The sequence below is a fragment of the Falco peregrinus genome, chromosome 8 (assembly GCF_023634155.1).
Source record: "Falco peregrinus isolate bFalPer1 chromosome 8, bFalPer1.pri, whole genome shotgun sequence".
NCBI lineage: Eukaryota > Metazoa > Chordata > Aves > Falconiformes > Falconidae > Falco > Falco peregrinus.
The window spans coordinates 22,798,355-22,813,400 of NC_073728.1; the positions used below are offsets into that span (position 1 = coordinate 22,798,355).

The 15,046-nt window shown below is 40.7% G+C and overlaps 1 protein-coding gene across 1 annotated transcript in view; it reads right to left on the reverse strand.

Annotated features, from left to right (window-relative positions):
* B3GALT1 (beta-1,3-galactosyltransferase 1) overlaps window positions 1–14,624 on the reverse strand; it is a 210,967-nt gene extending 196,343 nt beyond the window's left edge. The window contains exon 1 of the mRNA XM_055813076.1: window positions 14,455–14,624. The gene's annotated coding sequence lies outside the window, so the exon portion shown is untranslated. The remainder of the gene's footprint in view (window positions 1–14,454) is intronic.
* Window positions 14,625–15,046: the final 422 nt, after the last annotated feature.

Below are 15,046 nucleotides of genomic sequence, written 5' to 3' on the forward strand. Positions count from 1 at the left end.
ACAACAGCAATTAAAACAGCAAATAGCAAAAAGCAGAACAGAGCTATCCCTTCCCTTTAGGAAGTTCTATCTCTGCAACTATTACAGAGCTCTAGAGGGAATTAAATCTGTCCTTTTAGTAGAACAGGAAAATACAATAAAGACCTCTGTTGACTGATAAGTCTCTAAGAAAAAGCATAGCACGTGTTGCATGTAGCTACGCTTTAAGCATCTTCCTTGATACCCTTCAGTGAAGCTGACATTGAAAAAAAGTGCAAATTAAATTCACATACAGGTTTATCCCAAGTTTAGACATGACCCCAGAACAGGTCCTGGTGACCATCTTACTTCGTGAAGCAGAAATGCATTTTCTAAGAACTTAAATGTCACTGTCACCAGAAGTCAAACGCTACATAGAAATTGGCATATTTAATAAAATGCCATTGAAGTGAATCCTAGCTGGAACACTGCTAAATGATATGCTCAATTCCTGAACCAAAGTAATCATCTTCAGTGTCACTGGGTAACTAACCTGGCGCCATAAAAAAAAAATGGTATTTCCATTAGAGCCACGTATTCATCACTTCTATATTCGGTACACATTGGAGTTCAAACTGCATTTCCATGAGAGAGTCCAATATGGTGTACCTGGTATGGTGTTATGGATTTAAACTTGATGCAAAGTTTTATGAGTAGTAGTACAGTCTTCAGTTCAGCAAGATTCTCATTTCATGAACAAACACCTTATTGACTTTTCTGTGAGTTTTATGTACTTTATGTCTGCAAGGTCAGGTCTTCTGTATATATCTTAATCAAAAGAATAGTTTTCATACCAATACACAAGGTATAATATAGCAATAAGAGAGGGAAAGCTTTTTCCCTTTTAAGCTAATAACAGGCACAAAAATTTCTAGGTAAGACCTTTTAGTAGAGTTTAGTATTTCCGCACAACAAGAAATAAGTGGGTTATACTTATACCCTAAATGATGAAAGAGCTGTGTATTTGAAAGGAACGAAGGACCATATGCATAAGGAATGTCTTCCTATGTATGAAAATCCAGTTAGATTAGAAGAGGAAAAACTGAAAAATAATTTTTCATAGTTTACACTCAGAGAAAACCAAAAAATAATATGCAAGCTTCCTAGGAATGCTCAAAACCATCCTTGTAAAACAGAGCATACCATTTTTTAATTTGACTTCCTTTTCCTTTTTAAAAATGCAAATCTGTTTACTTTCTGTTAAAAGAAATAAAACAAAAAAGCAAAGCAGCCTGGAAAAGAAAGATGGTTTAACTGGTTCAAAAAGCCAAGTGCAATATACAAGCTGCTGTGCAAGAAAGAAAAAAAAAAACTTTGAAGATTTAAATATGAAGATACCAGTATGTGTCACAGTTTTACCTCTTAATTTAATTTTAACATAGGTTGAGAAAAATATTACTCATCTGATCTTTGCCATCATCTCTCTTTTACTTTCTCAAATATCAAATTGTGCTGTCTCTGGATATACATTGAAAACTCCCATTAATACCAATCAAAGTTAAATATCTGAAATACTAAAAGAAGAAGAGACTGCTGTTTTGCTTGGTAGGCACCATTTTCAGAAAAAAAACCTGACTGAATGAGATACATAACAAATACAAAGTTGCTTCTCCTCTGAGAATTCAAAACATCTTTCAAACCTTACAATGCATTTCAAGTTTAATATTAGCTATGTTGCCAACTTAAAGTTCCAGCCCAAACTCACACAGTTGTCACTGTTTTGTCTCTCTCGTTACTTCCATAACAAATATACTACAAAAATTGAGCATGGTGTTCCTGACAGAAAACAAGTACTATGAAAGCAAAGTACTCCTAAGCCGTGATAAAACAGCCATTATGAAACAGTACAGAGACCATCCTGATGAACGCACAGGCTTCAGGTTTTGGGGAAAAGGAAACTATACGTCTTTGCAACGCCATGTACAAAAGAAAGCTGTTAAATGCACTATTAGGTAGGTAGGTATACTACCTACCTAAATCCTGAAAACTGGATTTATTGAAATTCAGAGAAGTCCTTTTCACTCTCATGGAAGAGGTGAGAGGAATCAAGGCTAACTGAAATTAACTGAGGTCTTAGAGATCACTTTTAGTTAGTCCAGTGGGCTTTGGACAGGGACTTCAACGTGAAACTCACTTGGCAATCAAATATTTTTACTGTTTTAAAATATTTTATTTCTATCTACATATTTGTAAATTAGCCTGCCTTTTATGTATTTGTTAACGTTGAATATGGTCATTTCTTTCTTATGGTTCTGTTTATTGTAACTGTTCTTTTCATTAAAATTATTTATGAGAATAATAATACTGTTTGAAGAATAACTCTGAAGAGCTATAGTTGAGGTTCTTCTCTAGAGGCGCACAAGGTTATTACAATATTTCATTACTACAAAACAATACATCTTCAGATAGAGGCAGTATTAGCTTAGCTTGCAATATTCCTTGCTACCATGGTACCAGCTTTTCCTTGTAAAGCAATTTAATCACTTCCATATTGGTTATACATGAAGTATTAGTGCTATGCTTCATAGGAAACACCTCCCAGATTTTCATTACAATATATTGTTATATTATTTACACAGTTAGAAAATCTATTTGTCTTTAAGCATGTCACTGCATCTCATTGAAAAAATGTCTAGCCCAAGTTTTATTATTAAAAAGAGGTGGTTTTTTTCCAGTTTTAAGTCCTCAACTCAACCAGTCTGGGGTTCCTCATAGATTTTCTAAACCCCACATCATCTCCATGGTTCTTTTAATTATCTTTCACAATACCACCTATCAGCACTGTTCAAAGACTATAAATCTTTGTCTTTCAAGACAGAGAACAATCACATAAATTTTAACATCCCATGAGATAAGAATATAGTTACAGTACCAGGTTATCTAGCAACTATATAGCAAAAGAAATTAAGACTATACCAATTTGTATTGGTTTACTTATGAAAGATGTGGTCATCACCTTCAAAAGCTTAACACGATTTTATTTTTCAACAATGAAAATACATCAACAATATATATGAACAATTTCTTTTCTTTTTCTCCATGGAAATAATCTATTAGATAACAAAGTAAAGCTAACTTTATTAATGCTATGCCCTTCTTAGCAAATCAGGTAGAAGATCATCCAGCCAATTATGGAATCCTGGCACATAAGAAGAACATATACAAAACCAAAGCAATTACAGAATTCACAGGTAGTACACAAGACAACATAATGAATTAACAAGTTAGCCATGCATAAATAAACATGTATGTATTGCATATTTAGAAGGCTTTTGAACAGAGAAAAGATGAAACTGAAGTTCTGATCAGCATTTTTATCATCACTGTGTAGATACTAAGCCAGGCGCTCAGATGCATGAAGTTTCCACTCTGCAAAAGAAGGAAGCTGTTACTAAGCCAGTTAACAGCTACTTGATTCTGTAGTGTCCTCAGCACCAACGCAGATTTGTCTTATGCCACCTGCCTAAGGCTCCCAGGGGACCAAACTGTAGTACCCTTGAGCTTCATCCATCCAAGCAAGTACAAGTGCCACCAGGTACACATGTATGTCCATGTGTCAGAGAGCACTTTCAGACCCAGAAGATCTCACCTGGCTATCCAGGCTGCTCTCTAGCAGTTGGGACCAATTATATACAGCACGTGGTGGCCAGAATGCAACTTCAGAACTGATCCACCTCATCTAGCCACAACTGCTATTCTTGATCGCCTCTGGCCTAAGCAAATCTGCTCTGGTGTTCAGAACAGGTAATCCAGGGGCCAAAACTGACAGCATGTCACTGCTGCACTATATAGAAACTTCTTAACTTGTTCTACAAATAACTCAGTCTCCAAGCCTGTAAAGAAACAAGTACTACTAAAAGCACTTGTAATGTAACTAATACTAAAACTGATTGCTGGTATTAATCACTGTACTTTTTATTTGTACATATTCAGAGGATGCTTCAATGTACAAGATAGTAGATGCTTCTATCTGTGCACACATGCTTTGTCTTGAAGAGAATTACAAAACACTTTTTATAAAGTAAAACTAGTATTTTTAATACAGCTGCTTGAAGCCATGTTGTTAAAACTGTGATTAAAAATTACTTTCAAACAACTGCACGTTGTATAAGTGTAACCTTGCTTATAGGTCACACTGGCCCAATAACATAAAGATTGACAGAGTCTGAAAGATAGGCAAAACATATTTTTAAGAAGTTTGGGTAGATCTATAAAGTTGAAAAAAAACATGCAGAACCCTTACTGGCATCTTGCTAGAATGAGCTGCATTAACAGTAAATGTGGATAGTACAGGCTCTGAGTTAGGTATTTTATCAAAATATCAGGTAACATGCAGTCAAAGTTAAAACTACCTGAGCCCAAAGGTCTTATACAGATATTACAAGTGGTCTGAGTCCATTCCACTGACAACTGTACAACGTGCATAGGACTTGCTCAGACATAAATGACCTGTTTCCTCATGTCAGTCTCATTACAAGACAGTCACCTCAGACAAGTATCTAATAGTGAAATGAAATCATGCAATAACTTGGCTGAACGGCCACACAGAAAATAGGGACATACTTTACAAAAGACAAGTTTCATTAGCGCTAGTATGTTGCTTACTTTTACTTGGTTATAAAGAAATTTGCCTGTCTCAGTTTTCAAATTATTAAGAAGGTGACTTCCAGGTGAACTCAGCTGTGACACACAACCAATATACGGCTTCCCCAGACTTTGTGGTTAAAATAGTAATATATAGTTTAAAATTATATAAAATGGGTATGGTCTGGCCCAGGCTCAAACTCCTACACCTTAGAGGTGCCTACCTCTAAGCGTACCTGTGATTCCATGACAGATAGCCAGAACGATCTACAATAACCCAGCCAGCAACAGTCAGATGCCTCAGTTAAAAGCTAGTGATGAAATGCAGCAATAGGCAGAGGCTCAGGGAAGTTTTCTACTTTCAGGTAGGGTGTCTTTGTTCCAAGAAGTCCTTGCAAGACAACCAAAACCTAGCAGAAGCCTACTGTGACAATCTCCCTGTTACATGATGAACCGTTTGTACTGCATCATCCACATTCTTTCACTCGTTTTACTATGACTTGTCATATAGTCTGATACCTAGTACAAGTGTAACATCTTCAGAGGAAAATCTATTACTTATGACTCAGTTGTTTTCTGTGCAATTTTTTATTGAGCTATTTTGCTGTGTGTCATTTTATGTTTTACTTTCTAAAAAGAATTAATTAAATTTTGTTTCAGAAAACTGAAATGACAAAATGTCTACAAGTGGACAGCTGATGCTATGGCATAATTTTCCTCTCCAAAAACTTGCAGGTAAGCTTCTTGCTTTTACTAGCAAATTCTCTTACCATCTACTTTTGTCAGGACCATTCCTCAGACACACTGTCTAATTGTGTCATATGGTAAAGAGCAATTTTACAGTGCGAGGTGCAGTACCAAATTCACTTTGCAGAAGACTTCAAGTGATAAACATACCAGATCTTAGAGAGGAAGAATTACTGTTTCTTCTCTACAAATGAAAAACAACTCACAGCAAACATCTTACTTTGGAACTTTTCAAAAGAGTTGACTGTTTATCTTTAGAATTTGTGCCAGTACAAACAAAATTATTTTGTTTCCCTTTTAAGTGAGGATATTACTGAATAAACAATATAGAACTTCTAGAAGCTAGTTCTTAGTTTAACTAAGGTTTTTGTTTGATGCCTCTATGCACACTTCTTTTGTTCATACCCACACCTATCAAGATTTTATATTTTCTCCAGAGAGATATTCAGAGTAAGATACCCATACCACAATATTTCAGAATCTCCTCCTCACTTGTAACTAGGACACAATGTGTTGAATTCTACTGCCATTGAGTTTTAATTTCATAAACTAGACAGAATATATGGACAAAACAATTTTATCCCAGTAGCAGTATATTTTCCACCTGACATGTTTAATATGGTCCAACTTGCAGCATCACTAGCAGACCGGATGCTCAAATTCTATTCCAGACTCTTTTAGTCTATTTCAACCCCTGATTTATCAATGGGAATGTTGGCTTTGTACAGTAATCTGAAATCTGCACATGAAAATTTCCAGCAAGCAGGCCAGTCTCTTCAGAGCTTGCAAAACATTTTTCACCTGAGCTGCAACATAGCAAAATATTTGTATAATAGGCAGCAGAAGTAGTAATATGCTCTTTAACAAACTGGTAGGACAGCAGTGAACCCCAAGCAAGTATACACAGACTTGAGGCATCTGACTCAAACTGACCTAGGTGTACTAACTTGGTGAGCAACTTTCATTTCAAGCTTCATTTGGGTGATGAAAGCCTGTAGTATGATCAGCTATGCTCATACATTTGAATCTTTCAGCCACCTTTTAGCTGTGCTATGTTACTTCCTAGCTTATTTTAAGCAAATACAGTAGCAAACTACATGTAATCATAAAACTAATTCTGCTGTATTTGATGTAAGATGCATTTGCTGAGGCCTTTTAACAAACAGCTAGCATACTCAAAAGCTTGGCAAAAAGAAAAAACTAGTAGGTTTAGTCTGAAGTCTGAAATGCAAGCCATGGAAAAATTTGCAAATTCTGAAAGCTTTAAGTAAACTTTTGCAAAATAAATTTTTACAGTACAATAACATGAACGTACTAATGTCACTCTTACTAGCTGCCTAACAGACCAAATTCTTGAGATTTAAAGTGTCCTCTTAGAAAACGTACACAGAAGAAATTAATTGGTTTAGTATATTTTGTGGATGCCCACAGCAGCATGGCTTCCTTTACATGTACCATCCTACCTACATGAAAGTACTTTTTCTAGGGAAGAATGCATTAAAACTTGGCTGATGATTCAGAAGTATCTTATTTAAAAATGTTAGATGAATGACTACATACATCTTAACACAAGAAGATATTGTCATAATTAAACAATGGAAGACAAGTTCCACTTTTTATGATGATAGGCTGTTTAAGACAGATAAGCACTACAAGTGGCACTGCTCTACCAGTAAGCTGCTAAATGTATTCAGCACAGATTCATCAATTACCACTACTGTGGCCTATGAGTACTGGAGAAAGAAGAGTCTGCACAGTCTATACACTAATAGTGTTCATGTCCATCCACGACACCCTTGCAGGATACCATGAACCCACTATTCCACTTTAAAATAATCTTGAACTGCATCAGCCAACAGAAAGCTAACTATGACTTTGCAGCTACTGTACACAAGGACACGTTTGTCATGAGTTTCAAGCATACCATGCAAAAGGGATACACCAAAACATTTCCCTGTGGCAAACAACTGCCTTGCTTTGGTTGCTACAGACTCTGGCAAACAGCACCCATTAAATAAGATCAGGAAACTGACTTTAAACCACCCATTACTAAATTCAAATAGTAGAAATATTTGTTGCATACTTGATAACATGCTAATTTGAAAAAGCTGTTTTTGTCAACTGTGTTATGGTGCAAAACAACATGAAAAAAGAATCCTATTGCTGTAAATTAACTGTGGTTAGTATCACAGTCTTTTAGACAGCCAGACTTACACAGCAGATGACCTCATCAATGGACAGGAGCACAGCTGTGGCCTTGCTTCAAAGGATGTAAAATATAATTAAGGTAAATATTTCAATTAACAAAGCATTAAGATGACCACTAAAATAGTTCTGTGTTTCTGCCAAGTACTTTAATAACAATAAATCAAGAAACAGAACAGCACTTCAGGCTGGGGTTTGACAAGCATATGAGGGAATTTAACTGCTGCCCATCAACCACCTTGCTCTCCTCTTGCATTTACCTTTATAGCTCTACGTCCTCCCTTGTATCAGCCCTCATAAGGTCCTCTGTGAAGCACATTCAAGCTGGCAGAAAGTGGCTTTCTGTTTTGGTTTGTTTTTGGAAACCAGTGGCCTGTGGGGAGGAGTTGTCTTCTGCCGGACCAATGTGCTGAAGTGGTTCTGCAAAGGGTTGGGAAGGTTGGAGTCATTGTGACTGGGAGAGGGGAAGACAGGATCATCACAGACATGCTCGCTGGAGTCACTTACGCTGCTGTGAAACCACATTTATTACTAAGTAACATCAAGTAATAATGCAGCACACTAATAATACATTTCTAATGTTTCTTTAAACGTCTCTCAATGCTGTTTGCAATGCAGCAGCTCTTCTAAGTGACATGCTCTGAATATCAAATGACTAGACTGTTTTTGAACAAGGAACATGAAGAGATCCTTTCTATATGGTGGGCGTCCAGCCTAACCTCTAATAAAACTGGGAGGGAGGAGGAAAAAGCTTTGCTTATTATTTTCACATTATTATGAAATGTAGTTCACAAATGGAAGGTAATTAATTAGATGGTATTGGAGTTAAGACTGTTGTGTAGTGAATCCATAAGGAGGCTAGAAAAGCATTTAAGTTATTTGAGTAAACATCACTTTACACTCCAATATTTTTAAAAGCTTCTTTGGCTTTAATTAAGCATAATTTTAACAGCAATCAATGTGGATCAAACACCATATACTGCCAATCTCATCTCCCCATTCAATGCAGCTGGATTAACTGCTATGAATGGCATCTTTCAGAGTGTTCTTTCTTTTTTATCTGGTCTGGGTTTCTGGACACGGCCTTAACCTGTTATTCTTCTGAGCTCATGTTTACTGAGGTTCAAAGAAAAAAAAAAACAAAACCAAACACAACAAAAAGCAAAGCCTGTGTTATATACAAGCCATTTTTAAGATCTACGGACACCTTGACTGATTTGCCACAACACTTTTATCCCTCTCAGACATCAGACATATATGCAAAAACTTCATAAGGAATGATAATGTTGGCAAAATTAGGACGAAGACAAGAAGCTGCCTTCAGGCACAGGACTAATCCCATGCTGATGGCAAAGAACTCCAGAAGCACCTTGCAAAACTCAAAATGGACAAAAAGATGCCAAATGAGCTTCAGTGTAGATACACGTAAGCTAATACATCTAACAAAAAATAATCTAAATCATGTACGCACCATGTTGACAAATGACTTGGAGAAGAAAACTAGGAGTCATTTTTGACAGATCCCTGGAATTAACAGTTTTACATTCAACAGCAACCAAAAAAATCTAGCAAAACATTGGACATCATGAGGAAAGGCATTGAGAAAAAGACAGAGCACATCTAAACAACCTTTGTCCTCCCACATCTCAAGCCGTGTGTGAAGTTCTGGTCCCTGCACCTCAAGGACAGTCTCTAGTCAGAGAAGGGCAAACAAAACATCAAAAGGATGGAGTGCCTGCCTTAGAAAAGGACTAAAGAGGTTCTTCAGTCGGAGAGAAGGCTGAATCAAGAGATGATTGATCAAACCATGAGGGTGGTAAATAAACCAACGTAAAACTTGTGCTTGCTAAATCCTTCAATAATAGAATTAAGGGACATTTAACAAAGCTAGTACGACATTAGTTTATAAAAGATTAAAGTGCTTCTTTACAGAACTAGCTTTTGGAACTTGCCACCCCAGGAGGCTGTGAAGGTAGTGAGCATGAGCAAGTTTGAAAAAGACTAGTTCTTTGTTGGCAGGTCCACAAACAGGCTCTAGAAATGATGAGCATATATATACCTACCATCCCTAATATGAAAACTATGAAGGGAGAGTACAAGGGAACAGATACATAACATAGCTAGGTTTGTGTACAATCCCTAAATAGTATCCCTCAATGTCACTGTTGTAGACCAGACCCCAAGTATGAAGCCCACTGGTCTGACCCAGTAGAGCTTTCTCTGATATTCTTAACTTAAACTTTCTCTAATACTATCTGTTAAGCTCTAGGAAAAAGACACTACAAAGATGGTTACACCCCTGCTTCTTACCCACTGTGAAAGATACAGGTCATATTTGAATAACAGCAGATCTTCAGTATAAATTGTAACATATACTATCCTATGTTAAGCAATAAATTAGTACTGTATCTTTAAACAAAAATAAGGGTCGGACCCAAGAGGAAATATTTGAATTATTCCAGCCAGTGTGACCCCTACAAAGCCACAGATGCTGTTCCACAGCAGGATCAACTATTTCAGTGAAAATGTAGCCACCTGCTGAGGGACAAAAGAAACAAACAGCAGCCCCTCAAACAGCAGAGCTGCAGAAAAGCCCAAAGGGAAGTAAGGTTGGGCATGGAAGTCATTCACTTTTTTACTACAGAAAGTCTCAAAAGATGGTAAGAGTTAAAGCTTCCTGGTACTCAGATGGCAGTCTTTAAAAAATGAGTGCAAAAACCAGTGTCTACAGAGTATTTTTTGCTCTCTTCCACGGAAGCATTTATACCTGAAATAAGCATATCTTAACTGAAATATTTTGAAGATATTGATAATACAGAACACCTTCTGCAAAGGGAGAAGGTCTGCAGGCGACACTCCATAGAAATTAATAAATATAGTTCAACAGAACTCTCACACAGTTTCAGTTGTACAGCACATTCTTTATTCACTTCACTCTTAACCATTAGCTCCCTCTCCAGTATTTGGTAACTTCCTTGTTTTTCAGAAGGAAAGAGTGTAAATTTATATTTTTCATAAATATATGTAAAAATTATGTTATACATTAAATTACACATTATTCTTAAGGGAATAATAAAGTACAGTTTTGATGAGTAACTATTGCAGATATTTAGATTACTCCCACTAGTTTGGGAGCTTAAATGGAGAGCTACAAAAATCAGATTGCGGGCGGGTTAAAAAAGATTGTCTGTCCCCCACTCCCCCCCCCAAAAAAAAACCCAAAAAAAAACCACCAACAACAAAACTAGCAAATTTACAGTTTAGGTATTGATACCAGGAGAGGGGTGTGCTCATAAGTGAGACTTGTAATTCATTATCACACTTTGATTCATCTCTGTATTAACACTACCCACAAGCAGGCCCAAGGCTCAGAGAGACTGTTGTACATCCTCTCTTTCTCCTGGATGAACTCTAGAAAGCTGATCTCAGCCACCAACACATCTGCAGCCTGAATAGCTCTGCTGAAATTTACGTCTGCCTGCCATTAGTCAAAGAACAACTTGCGTATCTTCACCTCTCCCTGCTTCACTCTGTTGAAAAGCTGTGTCCTCAGCATCAGGAGCTGAATCCCCATGTCCTGTTTAAGAGTATCTTTTGCTAACTTCCTTGAAAAGCTTCCATAGGAAAGACAGGAGCTGAAGAAGAGCAATCTTGGTCATTCACATATGCCTATGGCAGTGTTAGGCAGCAGCAGATACTATCACCATTTGGAAACATCTGAAGCCTGTGACTAAGTGACAAAGGGAACACTTGGATGCAGAGGCATTTTATACTTCATCTGGAATTCTGCAGAGCTTCCATACATCAGTGTTTACATTTGCTGTGTTTGCTGGAGACAGTGCTAACAGCTACAGGTCAGTATTTTAACTGCAGTTCAAAAACAGCATTAGCTTTTCAAAAAAGATCAGTGTACCGTTTGCATGATCTAATACAACTAGGAGAAATACCATTCATCCATCTTTTCTATGATCTTCTGCAACTCTTCAGCAGTTCAACTAAATGTACATGTGTACTTATTTCTAAAAAAGCACACCACTTGTTTTTCTTAGCTGCATCAAAAGAAATCATTTTCCTACTACTCATGGCAAATTGCATCAATATTATTTTAATATCAATCTTTAAGCAACTAAATAGGCAGTAGGTTGGAGAATGTGACAGGACTGATTGCTTCAGTTCCAGATTTTTTATTATATTGCACATAGCAATACTTTCCTGTAAAAATTACTACTACAAAAGCAGCTTGGGAAAGTCCTAGATATTATTGTTGTTGTTGTTATTTTAATATTATTTTAAACCTCCTTTTAGTTGGGAGGCATACAGACAGACTCAATTTCTTTGATATAGAAGAAAACTATGAAAAACAAGCTAACAATCTGAAATTTCTGCATTCTTGTCTAGCTTTAACTAGGTAGGAGCATTATATGATGATAATAATTATGAATATTAGTAGGTCTATAGCTGATGAATATTTTTTAACAAGTAAATAGTTAATACATTTATATTCACTTCAGTGGCGGGATGATCCCTGCTCCAAAAAAGTTCATTACTTTTAACACAGAAGAGAAATCAACACTGAATCAAGCACCCTTCTGAAGACAAAAACCGGAAATATTTTTACCTTTTAGAAAAGGTTTCCCTAGAACTCTAAGGAAAAAAAAAAGTAGTTAAGACAAAGATAGGCTATGTAGCAAATACAGTGGCTTACGTTCTCCTGTACGCAGGTCCTGACAACAATCCCAGTGAAACAAGTATCACAAATAAAGACTACTGGTGTGCTGAAGATTACTACAGTTCACCCATTCATAAACTAGATTTTTAGATTAAAATTTGGTGTCAGTCATGGGGGGGGGGGGGGAAGCTCTGTGTTTTCAACCTATAATCTCTGCAAAAATTCTACTGGTGTCTGACACAAAACCACCACAAAAATGTGGGGGTTTCTTTCTTAAGAAAGGACATAAGAAATACACAGATGAGGTATGAGGCAGACTGGCACAACTGAGCACATCAGACATTTCATCACAGCAATGTACCTGGATCAGGACTGCTCTCTAAATTAACCTAAAATACTCTGACAACATTGATTCCAGTTAACTAAATGAGGTTTCTCAAAAACTGGTTTGCCAATATGACATTTGCCGGATCTATGTGATCTATCCAGAACTGATGATGTACAAGAAACCGAAATGTCATTAGCAACTTATGTTCTGTCAAAAATGTTATTCAGTGGTTAAGTATGCAGGGAGGGAACAACATTAACCTGTACCAGTTATACATTCCACACCTCAAGTCTTTTACACTGACTAGTGCTGCCTTCTCAGCTGTAAAACTGAGCTTCAGCTCTCCAGAGCAAAGCATGTATTTGTAACAACGGTACTTCCACTGGTTATTCATCCTTGCCATCTGTCACATGATTTTAAAAAATTCTGCAAGCACTTTATGCATCACGTGATCGAATGCATCCTTATAACTGAATTAATGTATCAGACTGCTCTGTATCAAGAAAGAGGGAACCAAATTAATACGCTCCTGGAAAGTAGGGAAGGAAGCCTCCAGCTCCAAAAGAAGGAAAACCTCAATCAAATTAAATGCTCTTTGTGTTTTCTGCAGACAGTGTTTCTTAATGTTAAGATGCCCAACCCATCACATGCGAAATAATCAAAAGATAACAGAAACTATTTTCTGTTCAACCGTGGATGCTATCTTGCTCCCTCCTGAATCAACATCAAAACTCCTCTGTATTTCCATGGCTGAAGGATCAGGTCCATCATCACAAAGTCTGGCAGCACCCTAACAATTCCTTAAAACATTATATAAACTAGGTTGGGAATGTTTATATTAATGGCTATAAATAGCACTAAAAGGCTGGGGTTTTTTTCTAAATTAACAAGATTTGACAATACTTAAAAGCCTTCCATATTAGCTTCTACCACTGAAAGTACAGCAGATTGAAGAACAATGAAAAGGAGCGCACAGGGATAAACGGGATTTCATCTTCGGAATTCCTCCATCTCAATAGCCAGTGGCTATTACATCAACTGTCACCGTTACTCCTACTTTAAAATAACTTTTCTTTGAACTGTTTTAACAACTTTAAGCCACAGTCCGCGGCCACAAGACCACCACCTTCGTTAGCCTCCCCCGCGTGCGAACCGCCCAGCCGAGGCTCCGGCGCCACGTCCGAGCGAAATTCTCCCCCGAAGGAGAGCTCCAGCGGCCGGCGCCGGGCCAGCCCTGCCGAGCTGCTCGCCCCAGCGCCGCCGGCCGGCTGCCGGGCCGGGGCCGGGGGTCGCCGCTGTCCCCGCCGGCGCCCGGCTCCCCGGGCAGCCAGCAGCCGCCCGCTCCGCGCCAGCCGGGCCGTCCCGCCCGCCTCAGCGCCCGCTGCGGAACGCGGGACCCGCAGCCCCCCGGGTGGGTGCGGGGACGCGGCGCGGAGCGCCTTTCCCAGCGGACGCCCCCGCCTCACCGGCGGCACCGTGCGGCGGTACCCCCCGACCCAGCCCTCCCGAGGCGACCGAGGAGCGCAGCGCCGCAGCCCCTCCGCCCGACTCGGCCGCTGGGCCAGCGCTGTCCCCCGCGGGCACCGCTGGCCGCCGCCAACCGGCCGGACTCACCGAAGTTCCCACGGCGCCGCGGTCCCTCCCGGGGACCGAGACGGGGCACGGCCGGCAGCGACGCACATAAAGGCAAGGCGAGGGGCGGCGGGGGACCGCGCCCGCCCGTGACCCCCGCCCGCCGCGGCCCACCGCCGCCCTGCACCGCCACCCGCCGCGGGCATCCCTCCCGCCCGCCGCTCCGCCCGTGCCGGTGCCGCTGTCCGGCGCTGCCGCCGGCCCATTCAGCACGAGGCGCAACGGATGCACACGGAGGCAGGCATCTGCCTTCCTCGCGGCCGGACCTTACCGGCCGCGCTCGCCGCCCTCGCCCGCCTGGGCGCACGCCGCTCCGTGCCGGGCTCCCGCTGCCATACGCCGCCTCGCAGCCGGCATCACTGCTCCGCCCGCAGCCGCACCAGCCGCCGCGGCGCCCGGCAGCAGCACCCGCCTCACGAGAGCGCAGCCCAGGCAGCGGCGGGGCTCGCCCTCTCCGACTGACAGTGGCGAGTAGCCAATCGTCGCCCGCGCAGCACCGAGGAGGCGGGAAGTTGTGACGGAAAGGGACCAATGGGCGCTCGCCCCAGCAGCAGCGCTGTTTCCGGGAGGGGGTTGCCGCGCCGGGCGGTGAGGGTCGCCGCGGGTGTGAGGCGGTGGGGCGCTCCCGCAGGGCCGGCGGCGGGGCTGTGCGGATCGTCGGGCCGGAGCGGGGCTGGGCCAGGGCAGGGCCTCGGCCTCCCGGGACCTCGCTCCTGCCCCAGCGGTGGCTGCCGGCAACGGTAACGCGTGCGGCTGGGCCGGTCTCGCCCTTCGCCAGCTGCTCGGGCGAACGGGCGCGGGGCTGGGGCCGTTTCTGGGGTGGAAGTGTGTGTCGCCCTTCCCCCGCCTGCGCAGGAACGTCG